A 7,892-nucleotide genomic window follows, 5' to 3' on the forward strand; every position below is an offset into this window, starting at 1 on the left:
GGCGACGTGGAGCTCCATTAGGAGTTAATAAAGTAGATTCCCAAATGAGTCCCACTTAACTCCATTAGAATATAATATAAATTTCTAAATCCCGAGCCTCTCACAACACACAGGGCTCCACCCACAGGCTATATGGCATTGCACATACATGAACATGTAAATAATCAATTACAACCGACATCAACCACAATCTGGTAAATCTAAATATTACATGAGTTTACAGAATTCTCGATTCCTTACATTTATGTCAAAGGGTGAACACAGTCCTCTCTTGTTCCAACAGTAGCACAACTCAGCTACTTCGTAGCAAATATCCAGCTACTGTGCACCGCTCATAGAATCTCCTGGGAGGGGTTTAATACATTTGAAACATAAAATGCGAGCGAAAGGCCTAGTAGGATATAGTTTGAAATGACCGTATAATTAAATGAATAATAAATGAGCAACGAATAAATAAATGAATAAGTAAATAAAATAAGACATTTAGTTCCGACAGGCAGCTAGAACCTCACATCCTTTTTCTTAAAGGAAATATAACTGAAAATAATCGTATTACAGGCATCATCAAGTAATTAGTACAAATTACTCACCTACCAAGTGCCTCACCTACCAAGTGCCTCACCTACCCGGACTGAGTTTCGGGTTCTGCCCCCGAGGATGCACTCTTCGCATCCTATCTAGGCTTACAGCAATATATTCTTACTGGTTCACAAGATCTCTTATCTTAAGAAGTCATTCATTTAACATTATGAAATCGTTAATATGACCCCACGAACTACTCAAGCCACGGGCCCCATGACTGGGAAAGCCATAAGGTTCCATGACTAAACAAGTCATGGTTTTTAAAGAGTTTTTCTTTCGCAAACCAACCCCTTTCTTTAAGACATTTCCAAGGCCGAAATCCTTTTTGAAAACAGGCTCACAAGGAAAAGTGATAGAAATCCTACCTCAAATTTACCAAACCTGTGGCTAGCGGTGCACTATCTCAGCTTCTGTTTCCTCCAGCCACTCATTCTGAATCCTCAGCTATCACTGATATAAGATAACACTTTAGGATCAATTATTATTCCTAAAGCAATCCAATCTCAATTATGTACCAAGATTTTCAATTAGTGTGCCCTAATCCGATTTCATGTTTTAAATTATCATTCCAAGGATTTCCACTTTCAAAACAAGGATTCAAGATGCTAATCCACTTATCTCAAGTCCCCAAATGAAGCTAATTTGGGTTCTCCCTGAAAACAGGGGTCAAAACAGCAATTTCAGGCCAAACAGGGTCAAACCCCGTGTCAACCGGTCGACCGGTGATAGAACAGTGCATCACCACTGGCCGACCGGTGGTGTGCAATCCGGTCGACCGGACCGGTCGACCGGTGGCCTCAGTGTAGTCCGGTCGACAGGTGAAGAACTCCAGTCCTAGGAAACTCGCGGAAATCAATTTGAAAACCTGTAAATCCAGTCCCAAACCAAAATATTTCAATGGACAACCACTAGATCCGGGTCCTAGGTCCTAAAACAAGTCCAAAGAATCCGAGATCTCCAATTTCTACCCTAGTTTTACTCAAAATCCATAAAAATTCGTTTCGAACCAAAAATAAGTTTTAGAATCCGAAATCTAGAGATTCAAGAGAGGTTTTTCAGAAATCTTACCTTGAATCCTTCTCTTGACGTTGAAAATGCTTTGAAACTTTCCTTTGGTTCAAAATCCAGTTGATTTTGAAGCAAACGGGAGAGAGAACCGAGAGAGGGAGTGAGAGAATGAAGAGAGAGAGAGGGAATGGTCTGAGAGAGACATGGGAGGAAAAGAAAAAGGAAGAAAAAGGAAGGAAAGAAAAAAAAAAGAAAAGAAAATAGACAAGTACCAGTATTTAAAAAAAAACAGTCCAGAAATGCGCCCATACACACTTCTGGGTTAAAATAAAATTACTGAGAATATTTAAATGCCTTGGAATTATCTAAATTACACGTCAGAAATATTTATTAATCAAAGCCAATTAATAAATCAGGATTAGGCAGACTAATAATTCTTAATTATCTCAATTAATCCTAATTAATTTTTCAGGGTGTTACAATTCTTGCTCGCTTTCATTGTTTTCTTGTCTTGATCGTTGCTCGCGAGAATTTGTCATTTCTTGATTTCTCTCTGTTCATGTATACATCGTGTTTTTCCGCACTTTGCCTCAATGATATTATGTTGTACTCATTTTGTAAACCTTTGTCATTGTATAATTTCTTCAAAATAATGTGTTTTGAAGCCAAGTTCCTCTTGTATCCTTTACTTCTCCCCCCTTTCTCTCTTGTTCTAAAAAGGGCTTTGGGTTGTTGGTTTTGCAAACTAGTTGCTGCAGTTGTTAAAGTGGTTTTGATGGTGGATTTGGATCTCAATTTTTCTGTTTCTTTATTTGGTTAGCTTCATTAAGATGATTGGAATCAGAAGCAACAATATAAATGGTACCAGAAGTTTGAGTTTTTTTTTTATATTTACTATATTATTATTATTATTATTGTTGTTGTGTATGGAACAAAAATTTGAGTTTAAAATCATGTTATAAACGTTTCTTTGATCTTTTGACAGTGTAAAAGATGCGTCTGTCCATGTGTGCAAATGGCTTAAAACTTATCTTGGTCAAAAGTGTTCCGTATAAATGTTGTAATTACAAGTTAGTGTTATCATTTAAAAGGCATAAGAGGTTCATTTTTTTCCATGCCCATTATACATATTCTAAAAGAGAGTATGAAGTGTTACTGTTCACTAAACAGTGAAATTCATTTTTTAACCTCCCAAATGTATATTTACCGTTTTGCCCTTTGCACTTTCTTCACCACACACGTTTTTTACTTGCCTTTTCGTCTATTTCTTGCGCACAGTTATGTTTTTTTCTTTCTTAAATTAATTTTTTAGATGAGGGAACATCATGGATTAGAAACAGGTCCTATTCTTTGCCTTCGACTACCTTCTAGGTCTTTCTTTTTTTTTTTCTTCTCTTCTAGAGCACAGTTCCACACTTCCGCCATTTCTTCTCTTCGCCTTTTATCTTTTTGGGTGTTTTGGGTATTATTTTTTCTTCTTCTTTGCTCTGATATGGTTTTTCGTTTCTTCATTTTTTTCTTCTCAAGCTGTTTCAACATAATTTTTTTCTACTGTTTCTTCTCTTCTGATCTTTTTGGGTGTTTTGAGTTTTGTTGTTTTCTTCTTTTCTGCACTAATATGAGTTTTCATTTTTTCGTATCTATTTCAGAATTTTTTTTTCCTTTTACCGTTTCATCTCTTCGTCTTGATGTTTTATGTTTTTTTGGGTTATGCTGTTTTGTTCTGAATTTTTTTTTTGTTTACCTGATTTTTCTTTGCATGTTTTTCTTGCAAAAGCATTCGGAAATGTTTACTTTCTCGGCGTCCAAATATCCAGAGCTCATATTCTTTATATTTTTCGCTTTTTCTTTTGGGGTTCCCCCTACCCCCTTTTCCCTTTTTATTTTTTTTTTTGGGAGATTTTTGGGCTCTTTTTTGTTCATGTTTAGTCTTTGCTGATTTTTTTGCTTTAATTATTTAAATTTTTTTATTTTGGCCAACTTTTAATTTTTGTGGTTTTCTTTTTTCAATTTTTTTAATTTGTGATTTTTGGCTTTTATCTATTCTTGTTTACTCTTTATTGATTTTTTTTGTTTGTTTATTAAAATTTATGATTTTGAGTGATTATGCACAATTGTCAACATCTTCTTGTTGTGTTAATCTTGCATTTCTTATGCTTGAGTTTTGTATAATGCATATATAATCTCTCACTGTCCGTTATTTATTGGTTGTGTTTTGCGGTTGTCTTCATGCTTCATGATAGCTGTAGTTGATTAATTATTATTCCGATTGATTTTGTTTTGCAGGAATTTGTATCGGAGATTGAGCGAAATATTGATAACTTTGTGTATATATAATGCATGTTATTTTATTGCTATAATTCCTCACTTTCTCTTTGTTTTTGTTCTTTAGATATTACGATTTATCCTCTTTTGTGTTCTCTATTTCTTACTATTAAAAATCTTATTGATACTAGGCTTCTATTATTATTTTCACTGTCTTTTAGATATTCAATTCATATATTTCTCCTGCTCAGTAATTTTGGTTGTTCTGTTGGATCTATCCTGTTCACTATGCTTCATCGACTGAGGTATTCAATTTTTTTTCCTACCTTTGTTTTTGAATTGTTTTCAAATATTGCTTTATAATGTTATCTTCATTTGTTATGTGAGTTTCTTCATTTATTGGCTTATCTATTCATTTTATTATGTTTTTTTTAATATGTTATTATTTGGTGTCAATTTTTTTTTTATATCGGTGTTCAATATTTATGTTGTTTTGCTTCTTGTTATTTAGGTATAACTTAGCTTCATCTTTTGCCTTATTTGTTCTTCTGTCGAGAGCCAAAATTTTTTTTAGCTTTTCATCTTCTTTTGGTCATGATGATGCATTTTTCTTCTATTGGTAGACCAAGAATTACATGGACTGAAGTAGTTGGGAAATACATTATAGATCTAGGCCTTCAGGAAAGTCTAATTTTGAACAGAGCTACGTGGAAAAATGAAATCCATATAGCCGACCCCAATTAAGTTGGGATTAAGGTTTATTGTTGTTGTTGTTGATATATATCAGGTAACTGGGGCGGGGGGGGGGTCAAGCAAAGCAAATCAATTTGGGCATCAGAGCATAACGGGGAATTTGGGGGAAAGAGAGGAACGAGTGAGGTGGAATCGAGTGAGTTTTCTTTTTTCTTGTCTGGGTAAATGCCTCTTTGTCAAAATAGAGAAAATTTGATAAATGAGACCGGAGAAAATCAGAATTTGAGGAAATAGATCAGTTTTTTTTTTATAACAAAAAAATGATGATGTGTATCTTACGTGGCAAAAAATAGGTCCTATTAGTCCTAGGTCATTTTCAAAAATCTCATTCCTCACAAAACCGACCGCCGCTCGACCCTCTCTTCCTCCTGAAACTGACCGCTCGACCCTCTCTCCCCCGACTGAGCTCTCTCACGACCGACCACCGGTTTTTCTCTCCGATCACCTCTCACCGACTGCCGGCTTTTCTCTCCGATCAGTCACCAACCTCACGACCAACCGCCGGCTTTCCTCTCACCTATTTCTCTCTCTCTCTCTCCGATCCACTCTCCGATCTCTCTCGTCTCGGCCGACCGACCACTCACCAAACACCGAACGTTCATCAAAAATCGACTCCCTTCCCACTAAAATCGACCAAAAACTGACCCCGACCACTCACCAAATTCCCGACCACAAAAACCGACCACGTGCTCACCAAAATCTGACTAAAATGGCATCAAAAACCAGCTTTTCTTCCTCAACTAAAACGGCCATTTCCCGAACAGTTGTCGACGAGGCAACGGAATCTGCTGAGGTAATATTCTTGTTTTACTTTTTCTTATATATTTTTGCAAGAACAAAAACTTAATATAAGCAATATTGGTCTGTTCATAGTCGGTTCTTAGTCGGTTTTGGTTCTGGTCTGTTCTCAGTCGGTTCTAGGTCGATTTTAAGTCGTTTATGGTGGTCGGTTCTTAGTCAGTTCTTGTCGAGAGGGGTCGATTCTGGTCGGTTCTTGGTGAGGTCGGTTCTTGGTCGGTTGGTGGTCGGTTCTTGGTCGGTTCAGGTCAGTTTTGGTCAGTTTTGGTCGGTTCTGTTCAGTTTTGGTCGGTTCTGTCTATTTGGTCGGTTCTGCAGGGATTTTGGGTCGGGTCATGGTCGATTCAGTCGGTTCTTGTTGGTTTCTTGGTCTATTCTAGTCGGTTCTGTCGTTTTGGTCAGTTCTGACCGGTGTGTTTTTTTTTTCTTTTTCAGTATGACCTCCCAAAGTACAACACAGGTGAACTTCCTGGGATCGGACATCTAAAGATGATCATGGATCCTGTGCGGCAGTATTTCCCAGTGAAAGTGACTATGAAGTCAAAGATCGAGGCTTTGGAGGTAATCAGGCAGAATCTAGACCCCGAAACAGAAATGCCAATTTTCAAGGAGTCTGCCTTCGGACATTTTATTTCGATGTCTGAAAATATGATTTATTTTGGAGTGTTGACACAGTATCTGTTTTTTAGGCGGATAGAAACAAAAAAGTGACATGAGTTGTGGTTCATGGTTAATGGAACCACAACTAGGTTTGGAATGAGGGAATTTGCATTAATTACTGGATTGAACTGTGGGGAAACTCCAGAGCCGGACGTGATCTTGAAAGCTTCGAAGAATAGAAGATTATTGGAGCATTTTAAGTCCCACGTAGTACTTGTTGCTGATTTAAGAAAATTTCTCATAGGGAAGAAGATAAAAGGTAGCGATAAAGCAAAGATCGCTATCATTTATTTTTTAGCACAAGTATTATTATCTGGGGACAAGAAAAAGACCGTCCCACTGGATTGGTTGTCTTACGTTGACGATTTAGAATTCTTCAACAGGTATCCATGGCGCAGGGTGTCTTTTGAATGCACTCTGCAGGCTTTGAAAAAGAACTTGAGAGAGAAATTCCAGAAATGGGTTCGGATGGGACGTAATAAGAGCATCAAGGAAACCTACTCAATATGCGGGTTTCTTTGGGCCTTCCAGGTATGTCATATAGTTATATGCATAATTTTTCATGGCCTTATAGTAAATAATATCATAATTGGTTTACTAGACTTAAAAAAATTGGTTTAACGCATGTTTGGGCATTCGAAACATTTCCAACCATCGGCGCCACGTTTGCAAAGATGGTTGAGGGACGTCTTCCCAGAATCCTCAAATGGGAGGCACGCCGGGTTTCATTGGTCGAGGTTAGACAGATAGACGACCTCATGCACAGTGGCGAGGTAAGGGTTTAAATATAATGTTTTTATAGGTGTAAATTTTACAAAATAGGCATATTTGTTTTTTTTACAATATGTTTCCACCTAAATAATCATTGAATGTATGTTCTTTTAATATACAGGGAATGATTGTACCAATTATTTATCCCACTGAGGAGGAAATGAATAGTATGTGCATGAGGTTGTATATGCCTTATGCCGACCAAGAAGATCTTGAGATTGACCAGCTTGCATCATTTTTAGACTCTGGTGCAAGAATGGTCCATTTACAGCAACCGAAGCCTCCGAAACAATTGGCTCATCGACAACTACTTCCCCAACAACAACAGCAACTTCCCCAACAACAACAACAACAACAACAACAACAACAACAACAACAACAGCAACAGCAACAACAACAACAACAACAACAACAACAACAACAACAGCAACAGCAACAACAACAGCAACAGCAACAGCAACAGCAACAACAACCTGAGCAGCAACAACAACAACAACAGTCGAGCGAACAAGATGGTATGTCTATTGATCACATAGTTGACATACTCTATCACAGGATGGTAGAGTACAATAGTAGACATTTTGAAGCCATCAACAAGAGGCTAGACTCGCTAGACGTATCTGTTAGAGAAATTAAGGACAATATAGCATGTCTAGCGAAACAACAATTACAGCCAAAGCTAGTGCCTGAGGAAGAACTTAACCCAGAGGTTCAGCTTGAGCCTGAGGCAGAACTTGAGCCTCAAGTTTAGCTTGAGCCTGAGGCAGAACTTGAGCCTCAGGTTCAACCAGAGCCTGAGGATCAACTTGAGCAACAGGTTCATTCAGAGCCAGAGTCTGAATCAAAGAATGAAAAGCGACTTAAGAGGCCCAGCAAGTATATTGAGTCGCCTTACACAGATCCCCTGCGTAACGTGCGGAAGAAGATGTGGACCTTTAACGATGCTGTCGAGGCCTTCAACAAGTGGTTCGCTGATTCTAGTACGGTCTCTGAGCTAATTGAGTGCGGTTTTGGAGATTGGAGGAAGGACTTCTTCCAGATCATCTTGAAGCCAG

The sequence above is a fragment of the Morus notabilis genome, unplaced genomic scaffold, assembly GCF_000414095.1.
Source record: "Morus notabilis unplaced genomic scaffold, ASM41409v2 Scaffold468, whole genome shotgun sequence".
Lineage (NCBI taxonomy): Eukaryota > Viridiplantae > Streptophyta > Magnoliopsida > Rosales > Moraceae > Morus > Morus notabilis.